The following is a 12,446-nucleotide window of genomic DNA, read 5'->3' on the forward strand; positions in this document are numbered from 1 at the left end:
GCTGAAAATTTCGCCCACTGGAAACTACTGGAAACCAATTTCTTTGATTCGGTCTCCGAAGTTCAGCTAGCATTTTCAACAGCTCGTAAACTCAGGAAACACTGAAGATTCCGTTTCCGTCACACTTTCTTAGACTCAAATTTTCAGTTAAAACATCTGAAAAGATCAGAAGGTATCAGGCTACGAAAACATGCCTTTGAAAAGCCACTAAACGATCTGGGAACTCACGAGATAACATTTAAACTGTTTTGCTTTAATGTTCTTGTTCAGTGCACTCAACTGGGTGCCACAGTTACTACAAAAACTAATCTGTTAGTTATTTATAAGCCCGTCTTTTAGTTTGTATTAATCCTTGAACGGATTCATGCTTCCCCTTTGCATTTTTCGATACATAAATTAAGTAAGCTTTCAGTGAAAGTGCAAAGTTCCTTTACACGCGGTTTCACTGAGTATATCATGGAGAACAACCGACTGATGTCAAATATTTCGTTCTTCATGAGCGGGAATAGTTAGACATGGCGTAAATCAATGCAATACGGACTCGGCCTTCAACGAGTCGAAACTTGCTGTGACAGAATATGTAGGTACTTTCCGTTTAAGATATAATTTTCAAAGAAAACTGAACAATGGTTTAGTAAGGTTTAATGGTCTATTTGCTTCCAAAAACTCGCATCGGGAGCCTTGTCTTTGCTATGCAGCGATGCTAAGGCACTTTAAATTTTGTTTCGATAATATTTACTTGTTCATGTCTCCTCGAATTTAATACTTGCGCGCTTACAGTTATCATCCATGCCTTCGTATATGTGCGCTTAGAAAGCTAATTGTTTGTATAAATAAATTGTAATGACTTTCTTTCGGCCAGCCCAAGATATTTTCGATGACAATTGCAATGCCTCCCTAAAATTACGAATTGAGATATTAATGTTATTCTTGCCGCAATAGTTTCCTTGTCCGGTCGACACTAGCGGCTAACGCAGCGGCAAGCATGGCAGTGAAAACTGGACAATTTCATGAACCTTCCTTCTGCCTCAAAGGCAAAAAGAAGGAGGATTTGGCTTTACAAATTTACTAGTGGATTGAGGAAAATATAGCCTAAACTCAGCTCGAGTTTCGCAGATTTTGAGTTTCGAGAGTGATGAATTTTGCATTCTTCCGCGGAAACGAAACAAAACATTATTCGCTGGGTTTTTATTTTCAAGCATGTGGAAATCACTATAATTTAACCAAAACATGCAAGAAATAAATCCATAAAGTCTCTGACAAATTTTTGTACGCGAGTTTATCACCTTTCCATGGGATCCGGACCAAGGACGCGTTGCCCAGACCAATGGATAGATTTGCAAACAAGTAGAGAAACTGTTGGCTCTTCTTCTCGGGCCAGTAGCCCAACCAGAATGATTAAGAATACCTTTGTCGGGCCAGTAGGAGGTAAAGTTGTGCATGCTAACACAGTTAAGACAGTTAAATCTAGGGCATCCAACGAGAACATTTTAGGTTAGCAACGAACGATATTATTTAGGTCTTAGCACTCTTCTATACTATTTAGCGACTGACGGTGAGCTTTTAGTTCTTATTATTACAGACATTTGACATTATAGGACTATTATGGATTGTCCGTTCGGCATTCTGCAAAATACCTCTGCTCAGTTCGGATACTTTAGCTAACTCCTTCAGTGGCTAAACATCAGGTTTTCTGGAACAAACCCATCCCTCGAATTTCCAAGCTGTTGCTGCCTTTTCTGAAAATCCTAGCTGACTTTATTTCGCTCTCTTAACGATTTTTTCGAAGCTTCGAAAACAAAACGAATCAATTTTCCCGGTTATAACTATTGGGTGCCCCCTACAAGCCAAATCTCAGCTCACCACTGCTCTTCTGTGGCAACAAATCATTCGTTTACATCTTTCGTCCGAACCAGGACAAACATTAACCATACATATCATTGAAGATTTGATTTAACATCGGGTTCATTTTCGTTTCGCCATAGCACGCAGAAACTGCGTAAACCCGTAAATTAACCGATTGCCTTCTATTTATACAGTAGCCGTACAAATATCTTCCTACCTTTACTTTGTTATCGGTACAGAAACTTCCAAGAAAGCTTTCCCAAGTTTATAATAATTCACTCGAATGCAACATTGCAAACAGTACATCAGCGCTGGCAACAAACAGGGCGTTACCAAGAATCTCTTAAGATTCCGTGAAACCCTTTGTAACTTCCGCTGACAGTAGTTCCGAGAAAAGCAGCTGATTTACATAGCAACAGGGCCAAAATATTTACTTTGTTATCGGTACAGAAATTTATCAAACTGTCAACCTAAGCTATCAGCGTACGTAAGCGTGTCTTTCAGTTTATCTTCAATCCTTGATGGAACTTATGTCTTCTTGTCTTTGTGGTGGTCAACTAGAAAGCCTTTGCTACTTTGACCACCACACACATTTTATAATTTGAACTGTATTTATTTTTATCTTGTAATTATCTGTTATAATACTTTACTCTCTATGTTAATGTTGTGTAAATAGTGTGAAATAAATGAACCTTGAACCTTTGCATTTTATGATACATAACTTCATTACAGACAGTTGTTGTCAATCTGTTAATTATGTTCATGAAGGTAAGGAAGTTTCACTTCACTACCAGTAATCATTTTACATGTTGTTTGTAATAATAATAATAATAATAATAATAATAATAATAATAATAATATTTATTTATGTGGCACAAATTCAACTAGTATACAGTTTTTAAATGCGCCTCACATTTAGGAGTTGTATATAATACTAATAAATAATAACAATTGACATGGAATCTTGTCTAGCTATATGGATTAATTCCTTTCAAACAACGAGCTAAAACTTTCTCTGATAGAATATGTATCCTGTCGGGTCCATTTGAAACTGTAAGATTATTTCAGGTAGCCAGAACCCCTAATATTTGTGTGTTACATTGTAAATGCCTTTTGTAGACTAAGGGGTAGATAAAGTTGGTTGTTGTCATACTTTGCGTTTGTGATAGAATTTTTTAACGGAAAAGAATAGTTAATAGTAGGTTGAAATGACTTGCTTAAGATGTAGTGGTCTTTTTTTATTCCTTCCGTGAACTCGTAAAAGCAGGGATTTTAACGATGTCGACGATGCGAAGGTGCATTAATTTTATATCCTTATAGCCGATGAATATCTTGCTCATGTCGCCTTGAATTAATTGCCTATACTTATCATTACACCTTCATAAATATGCCGGCTTAGAAGGCGAATTGCTAGTATAAATGAAACAAACTATTATGAATTACTTTCGAGTTGACACTGAGTTGGAACGTCGAACTGAAATTACGAATTGATATTTCAATGTTCAGTTATTCTTACCACTTACAGTTTCTTGGTTCGGACGGCTAACGGCTAGCAATACGGCCACGAAAACCGGCAAAATTCATGAACATTGCATCTCCTTCGAATGCAGAGAATGAAAGCAGGATTTTGCTTTACTGATTTAGTTGAGATTGAAGAAAATAAAAAAATTCTGTTCGTTCGTCTCGCACACCATGGAATTGAAAGTTAGTTTCTTGAGTTTGCGGCGTTCAAGCGCCGGCGATGCATTTTGCATACTTCAAGAAGCTAAACAAACCGTTCTTCGTGATATCCTTATTTTCAAGTATGAAAAATCACTAGAATTTAACTAAAAAGTACAAAAAGTAAATCCAAATCTGTATTCGTAGTATTTTTTTGTACACGATCCGAGTTTAACGCCTTTCCATTGGAGATGCGGACCGAGGACGAGCTGCCGCCATGCCTGAACCGCGAAGACTTGAAAACTGAACCGCCATTTTCGTTATTACAAGATTTTCAAACAACTGAGAAAAGCTGTTACCCCTTCATATCGGTAAGTAACCCTACGAGAATGATTAAGAAAAACATTTAAAATGTCAATTTCTGTTTTCCAAGACCTTTTACGGGTCCTAAAACGGATAGAATGCATGCTAAAACAGTTTGATACGGTTGGATTCTTCAGCTGAATATTTCAGTCGCAGAAACCCCGTTCAGGGAACAGATTACCCGCCAACATTACGATTTACGAGCTGTTGGGCCTTTTGACTTTATATCGCTCTCAGGTTACTAAACGAGTTTAGGTGCACGTGACAATACATCCAAGAATTTCGGAGCTTCTCTTTAGAATTCAATCCCAACTAATTCAATGGCGAGCTAGCGGACCTTCGAGACAGATATTCCGACCGGACCAAAATAAACCATTGGGTGGTCCTCAGTTTTCAGATGTAAGTTTGATCATGTGGTAAGTTTTGCAGGCCAAATCTCAGCTCACCACAGGCACTACTCTGTGATAACAAATAATTTGTTTGGGTGCTTCGTCCGAACCAGGACACACATACTCGGTACAAATCACTGAAGATTTAATTTAACACCGTTAACTTTCGTGTCCCCATAGCGGGCACCTAAAACTGTATGAAACTGTGAATTAACCCGTTGTCTTTGATTTATATAGTACTAAGCCGTGCAAATATCTTCTTACCTTTACATTGTCATCGGTACAAACACTTCCACGAAAGCTTTCCCAAATTTATAATAATACACTCGAATACGACATCGATATCAGTTGCATACAGAATGCCAGCGCTGGAAACAAACAGAGCCTTTCCAAGAATCACGCAAGATTCCATGAAACCCTTTTGTAGTTTCCGCTGACAGCAATTTCCGAGAAAATCAGCAGATTTACATATCAACAGGGTCAAATGTTTGTCAAACAGTCAGCTCGCTTAAACCATGTTGAATAGGAACTAATAAATAAAATTACGATGAAACGCGGGTTTTTTTTTATTATGGCAGTAAAAACCTCTGGATGCCCAGATATCCTAAACAATGATTGGGCGGCCAGCCGTAGCCAATCAATGCAACGACCAAAGTCCTTAGAATATAGACCGTATTTACAATCCATAAAATCCTCAATCTAAATACTAAAACTTCTCTTCCTCACGATGGAAACACTTAAAAAAATAAATAAATAAAAAAGTATAATAATAATAATAATAATAATAATAATAATAATAATAATAATAATAATAATAATAATAAAGAGATAATAATAATTATTATTATTATTATCTCTTTATTATTATCTCTTTATTAACATACAAGTTAAAAGTAGAAAAAAGAACTATTTAAACCTATTTACAATTCATTTCGATAGCATTATTATTATTAATTATTATTTATTTATTTATTTATTTATTTATTTTTTGTCGCTCCACATTTATTGGAATAAGACAAGACTCAGTCTGTTACTTTTACTTTAAACCCGAATAAATATCCTTATTACAGTAGACTCTGCGATCTCTAACAGGAACTAGTTTCCTTTACAGTTAATTATTACTCGCTTTCTCGGCAAACTCCTGTCTTCTAGGAATGTTTGTGCTTTCCTTAAGTGTTCGAATCCAGTCCCCCACTCGGCTATAAATATTCGCACGACAACTTCCGTCTCATTTGTATGCGTGTGCACATTGCTTCCTCGATCTTCTTTCAAAGACTTGAACATGTTTCGTTTAAACAATTTCCCGATCCTTATATTTATCGCCACATTGTACTTCACGCAGATATGGCATCACCATGTTACTGCCGGTGAGTTGAATATGTTGTGTCGATTCCCATTTGATCGTAGCTACAGATGTACTTTAGTTTCGAAGGTCACACAATTGGTGTTAAATACGAATGTTGTGTTTGGTTTGCAGGCAATAGCTCCAGTCTTTACATTACATTCATTTACAAAATCACCCGGTTTGGCTACATTTATATAAACTAGTAAGGTGATTTGCGAGGGCAACTAAACAACTTTTTGCTGGTATCTGAAGTGAATTGAACTAAAGCCGTTTCTGCTCGAACAAGGAATCATTATTTTTATCTTCTTTCCCTTTGATCGATTGTTTAATCGCGTAAATTTCAAGCGGCATACGCGTCTGTATAGCTCCGTAGTATAACTGTTATGTTTCATTTCTTCGATTCAAATGTTACGAAAACAATTGAAATGTTAAATGCGATAAAAGGGTCCAGAAATGATATTACTTCCCGACGATGTGCTTGTGTTGCGTTACAGGATCGCCTAGAATTGCGGGACTTGTTGTTGCATGGCCATGAAATATGTACATATGAAATATATTGTATTGTCAGACTATATTTTCTTGGACTTCTCCGAAGTAGCACATTAAATCTGTAGGACTGGGATGATAAGAATTCACTGGATTCATTTATAAACATCTTTCTTCAAACAAACACATAATTTTTGTAGAAGCATTTAATACCCAGTTTACCACCGATTTCATTGATACACGATCCTCGAATAAAAACTCCTACGAGCAATTGGCTGCATTTGGCGATTCGCTTCCGTCAATCATGCGCTCCTTATATTGTGTTATAGGAATGCCGCTCTTATTTTCAAAAAATATGGCGGCCACTGTGTAGCCTGTTCGGTCGACATGGTTGCTTCTTATTCTTTAAGTTTACGTTGGCGAGTGGTGTATTTGCACATGCAGGGGTTGGGTATCGATTGATGGAAGCCACACTGACTGTCTTTCCTCTTGCATACTGCAAAGCTATCATTGTATTTCATCTTCGTATTCTCCTGAATATTGCTCACATACTCTCTTTAGAAGCAATGCGTCATGTGCTGTAAATGATAAAAGGCAATCAAGGCTATCTACTGCATACCATGCTGGTTTATTTATGCTGATTTATGTGATTCTTTTTGAACCTACCGTCCATTTGTCTTGCTTTTCCAGTCCGGGTTGGGTAATCAACAACTGTGGAGAGGTATTTCTGTATTTTTTTCCAAATTTTCCTCACAAATGGCAAGCCCACTTTCAGAAGTCTTGCTATAGCGATCGCGCTCAACCCCTGCACGAGCGAAATCACCAGTCGCCAACGTAGACTCAAAGAATAAGAAGCAACCATGTCGAACAAACAGGCTACACAATGGCTATCATATTTTTGAAAACAAGAGCGGCATTCCTATAATACCATATAAAGAGCGCATGATTGATGGAAGCGAATTGCCAAATGCTCGCGGGAGTTTTTATTCGAGGGTCGCATATCAATGAAATCGGTGGTAATATGAACGCGATTGTTTACGCGTAACAAACTAATTTCAAAAGGTCATTCATTGCATATATGAACTTGGAATTTCTTCATATCTATGACGGAGATTCCACATTTTGGTAGTCACTTGCCAGCTGTAAATAAAATGTTTTGAGAAAAATCAGGCAATTTCCCAGAAGTATACTCAACACAGTTGAGTTAAATGTTTTAAGAGATTACCGGAGTTGCCAAATTCCCAGGAATTGTTTGATAATACAATTCTGCATATCATTAGCCTGCGCTCAGGCCTTCCTAGTGGGGTATTTGGTGAAAAGAAAAATCTGCGAGCCAGGGGGCAAGAAAGAAAGAAAGAAAGGGAGCCTGTGGACATTCAATGCTGCTGTCTTGTGATACAAGATTCTGGTATCATGATCTGATTGGTTTGATAGGCCATTGTTGACAGCTTTGCAAAGAATATCGACACATTGAATCGTATGGATGTCACATGGTATACACTTGCATAAATTGTGACGCTTCTTCAGCTTGCAGTTTGGAGAGATGGAACTAGAACAAATCTTTTCGTCAGATCGTTGGGGTTATAAAAGAGCTGAAGATTTCTTTACAATCTGTGGATAAAAAGCAAGCTGTTTTTGGAATATTTACCGACTGGTTGCAACAAGAGTTTGATGTTCCAGTGGCCAAATATTATTGATATTCCGACTCATTCGAGCGAATTGATTGGCATAAAATTACCTTGTGACATAAAATTACTCACAGGTTAATTACAAGGGGGTGGAATGGTGGCATCAAAAGAATGCCCACAGGCTCCCTTCCTTTCTTCCCCCCCCCCCCCCATCCCCCTCTCCAGCTCGATTTTTGTCTTTGCGCTATCGCCCCCACTTAACTTGGGAGCCTACATTTCATTGAGGAGATGATTGATTAATGCTTCTAGAAATTGGGTTTATAGTCCAGGTCTCTCCACTTATGTCCAGAAATGCACCTGACCCTGAATTTGGGTACTTCATATAAAACAGGCCTTTTTGTTGTTTTATATTACTTCATGTTTGACAGAATTGTGTGTTTTAGTGAGAATTAAGGTTAGGGTACACCCAGCTCATGAATCTCATTAGCGTGTATTTCTGGACATATCTCGGTCTCCCAACCAGGCATAATCCCTGTTTGAAGAATTGGCCAGGAACAAATCATTTCCAGCCTTAACATAGGAGGCCATAGTGCCCAAATGTTTTGTTTTATAGTCATTGCTATTTCAGAACATTTATGTCAGTAAACTAAGACAATTAAGGAACCTTTCATTTGTTTCTATCAAGCTTGTATGGAATTCTTTTCCATCCAATTGTACCCTTGATGAAATATGGCCATTGTCCCCACCCCACCCCCCTCCCCCACACATACCTCACTTCAATTTAAGGGAGTTTTTGCCACTGAATATTAGTGGCTATCAGGTCTTCCAAATGCTTAATTTTCTGTGTGACCCCTGCAAATGGAATTGGTTTGTTTTCACATCCATTCTTGCTCAAATTTCGCCAGCCCACGTACCCCGCCTCCCTCCCCCCCCCCCCCCCCCCTGACTAACAAAAATATTAATGGCCCCCAACACGATACTTAAGCTGAATATTTGAAAACTAGGATTTGTGTTTTGGTCCGTCCAAAATCCTAGCTGTTCATTATTTCTTATGTGAAATGAAATGACAGTTTCTTCTCTCAAACTGATTCCCAAATCGTGATCTGTATTTAGCTGAAATCACGTGCAAAAGCTCAAGATTACCCCTCTAGTTCCATAGTATAGGTAGAATTAGCCAGGTCGTTCGCTTTTGTAATGCATTGGTGCATGTTCCATTTTGCTCTAGCAAACTGTTCACAACACAGCGGCAAGGAGTGCAAAGACTGCACTGAACATTCTGGGGTAAGTTACCTTTTACACGAGTCTCTAGACTGTTAAATGCTTTTGCCCGGGTTTGAGGGCGTGAATACTGTAAATTGAAAGATCTCTACCAGTCCGAAAGTGCCAAATTAGCCATGATGCCCGTAGGCCTGATCACAGCCATTTAAGTTTCAGTTTTGTTTGATGTAATATATCAAACACGAGGAAGAATGTTTCCTCCGATTTCCAAACACCGAGAAGTAGGTTGGAAAAACGAGGCGCAGCCGAGTTTTTTTTAACCAACTTCGAGGTGTTTGGAAACAGGAGGAAACACTCTTTCGAGTGTTTTGTATAGCTTCTCAAACTATTGATAATTCTTGGAGAAATTCGTAGCAAAAGTTCACAAAATTTTATGATAATTAAGATCTCATTTCTAAACCTCCTTCACGGTAGTGATTTGCTTTGTTTTGGCTTGATGAATTATTAATGAGTTTGAGAAATATTACTTCAAACTTGCTATCAAAAAAGCACAAGCCGGACTAACCGAGGTTGTCTGATTCCGTTCCTCTTAAAAAAAATTGATTCTGAGGTTAAGTTTACTCATATCAATTAGAATGTTTTTGGTAGCTGATTAAAATGTGAATAAAAAGGACATTTATTTGCGTTTGTTTTCACTCAGAATAAACCTATTGAACACGCGTAACGAACATCTGCAAGTGGCCTCCCGTTAATTGTCTCTAAAACGGCGAAAAGACACCTCAGAGTATTTAGATTAGCATAAGGCCCCCAAATATTTATAGCATTAGAAAACAGGGAGCGCGAAAAGAAAAGGATAAAGATCGTTTCTAAATTGAGCGGCTTTTTCCACCTTCCTTGTCCTGTTCTCTGTTTTGCAAATGGAGTAGAGAAATAGAGAGATACGGCCCGCTTCAAGACACGATGTCACTTTTCTGAGATCGCGACTTGTTCGTGACTCCCCGACTTCCTCAGCTCAGCTCATTCTGAGCGCCCTACATTAAAAACAGTTGCGAATGTGCGCATGTGTTAATAGAATTATGTCATTTCCTAGTGCTCTTATTGTGAGCCTGAAGCAAACAGTGCGACGAGGGCAGCATTGTGGATAAGACTCTTCAAAAATCTTGCGAAGGCCAGGAGTGGATGGTTAAACAGTGCGGGGGTAAGAGAAGTTCAACTTCAACTTCCCATATGCACCCTATTATCCACCCTTTGGGTATCTTTGGGAAGTTTGCCATATTGTTTTCACAACGTTGCAACATTTCTATAGAAGGATAAGGCCGTGTACACAAATTAAGGAAGATTGAAAATGCTCCGCTCACGACACCATAAAATGCTTCATTATTTTGCTCCACTTTCTGAAAAAATCACAATATATTTGTCAACCGGTCGGTCGTCCACCGTGTACGCACATTCACAATTCCAGGCAGATAACGTTACTTACTCAGGGTTGTTTTGTATGTCCAAAAAAACTGAACGAAAGTAATAGTACTAAAAGCCGTGCATCACATTTTAAATATATACAAGCAATTAGAATTTAAGTCCACACTGCACAAAAGATATAAAATTATTAGTGAGTGTTGCTTGTGCAGATAGTGTGCGACTTGATTTTTAGCCTTAAATCTTTCCAGCTATGTCTCCTCTTTTAGACTGAGGGAAGAGCACTCCAGACCTGGACTCCTGAAATAGATAGATAGATAGATGACAGATGGTAAAATAGAAATGGAGTAAATCGTACAAAATCGTGATTGCGTTTGGAGAGACAATTTCCAACCAAATTCGAAATTCTTCGCCTTTTCATTTCGGAAAGATAATTAAATCCAAATACTAAACAATCATTCACTGAAACGTCGCTTTCAAATCGAGCGCGCAATATGGTATGGGTAAGGCCATGCTGGGACACTATTTTTCTCATTTTGGGCTACTTTGTACGGCTAAAAGAGCACATTGTATTTTTCTAGCGGAATTCTTTATAATTTCGTAGTTAAGACATGGTAAACTTCAAGAAAAGGCAAAAAATTACTCACAGGCACTTTAAAATAGTTTTCTCGAGTTGCAGAAACGCGCTTAAGCTGAAGGATGTTACGAGGCACAATAAGGGTGTGGGGCTACAGAAGAGGGTGCATCCCCTTTTTGTGGCAGAATCCCTAAATCAGCGTTCGCTACCTCGAAGCCCTTGAGATGGATTATAACGAAGACTTTCTCTTTCTCTGTTTGTAAGTGATAAAAAAAATGTAACGACGGGTGCGTTTTTAACACTCCTCTTGATATATTTTCCACTGTTTACTCATTTTCGTCTTTCTTAATGCTGAAGAAATACCATTTGCTTAATAGAGCGATGTTGGACCTTGGAACGATTATGTGCAAACAAATCCAAATTAATTGACCAACTGCAAAATTGCAATTTGATTCGTTCAGAGAGCAAAGCAAATGCGTGTGGATTTTGGTGGACTTCGATCTTTCACCCCTGCGTTTGTTTCAACCGTGGCGGGTGAAACAAAAGCCGGAAAGGGCGTCTGCTTTCGCAGGCTGTTCAGTAATTTTCCGGAGAGCAAACCAACCTGAAGCGTAATTCAAATACTGTTCAGACACTGTAATTAGTGGATTTAAATCCTGTTTCATGGTGCAATGCTGTTTAGTGGCGCTATGACTGACTCGGACAGTAAAATAAATCATTTGCCTGCTTTTGATTCAAATCCTTCGTGTATTATTAAAAGGCAAAGTAAACCCCATGATACATGATATATATTGCTAGGTTAAGGAGGAAAGGAGAGTAAAAATTTTTATGCCTTGTCCCAAGACACCCTGTCTTAGACCATAAAATAATCTAAACGAGGAGCTCATTGCCCGGAGCTTACAACTGTCACATGTTCTTGTGACGGCGTTTTCACCTTAAATTGAAGTCCCCAGAAATCTATTCTTCCATTGGAACCATTCTAACCAGTCTCAAGCTTTGCACAATTCTCATGTGAACCGGAATTTAAATTTTTGTGGGAAATAGTATTCCCATACGTATCTAAAACTAAACCGATATGTATAAACGCCGTTGCAAAGGCCAAGTATGGCAGTTGATCGCTCCGAACAATGGGCTCCTGTCTAAACGAATTTACTTACAGCAAAATTAATTTTATTATTTGTAGGGATAGCGGAGCCGGGGGTCTGGGGGGGGGGGGGGGGTTCCGCCACCCCAATAATTTTGGAAAAAATACTTTTCAATTGAAAAGTTACTGTTTTACTGCTTTCATAGATACGCGATAATTATTGAAGACTTTCGCCAGTGAGCGTCAGTGGTACGTGGTAAATTGATTTCTTCACGTAGGACATGCAATATGGCGGCCCTTCCTAGGACATGGTTTCTATGTTTTCTCTTAAGCTCTATTATAGAAGTCGTTGTTTACTTCCATGAGTTTCATCAGAAACCCACTACTCTTGACGGAGACGGTATTGTAATCAGTACGGCACACTTAATGTAGGAGC

The 12,446-nt window shown here is 38.5% G+C and overlaps 1 protein-coding gene, 1 long non-coding RNA gene and 1 pseudogene across 4 annotated transcripts in view; 1 reads left to right on the plus strand and 2 right to left on the minus strand.

Annotated features, from left to right (window-relative positions):
- Positions 1 to 4,659, minus strand: part of LOC146457560 (sacsin-like) — a 55,342-nt gene extending 50,683 nt beyond the window's left edge. Inside the window, exon 1 of one of the 2 annotated variants that reach the window (XM_085091803.1) lies at positions 4,521 to 4,659. The gene's annotated coding sequence lies outside the window, so the exon portion shown is untranslated. Of the gene's footprint in view, positions 1 to 2,062; positions 2,187 to 4,520 lie in introns of those variants that run through there. The other variant, XM_085091804.1, reaches the window with a different exon arrangement.
- The window catches only part of LOC146457559 (ZP domain-containing protein-like), a 74,254-nt pseudogene that overhangs the window by 59,286 nt on the left and 2,522 nt on the right, over positions 1 to 12,446 (plus strand). The window lies entirely within an intron of this gene.
- Positions 1 to 12,446, minus strand: part of LOC146457561 (uncharacterized) — a 70,668-nt gene that overhangs the window by 50,683 nt on the left and 7,539 nt on the right. The gene's annotated exons all lie outside the window — the stretch shown is intronic.

This window comes from Pavona decussata, unplaced genomic scaffold (genome assembly GCF_977016875.1).
Source record: "Pavona decussata unplaced genomic scaffold, jaPavDecu1.1 SCAFFOLD_240, whole genome shotgun sequence".
NCBI lineage: Eukaryota > Metazoa > Cnidaria > Anthozoa > Scleractinia > Agariciidae > Pavona > Pavona decussata.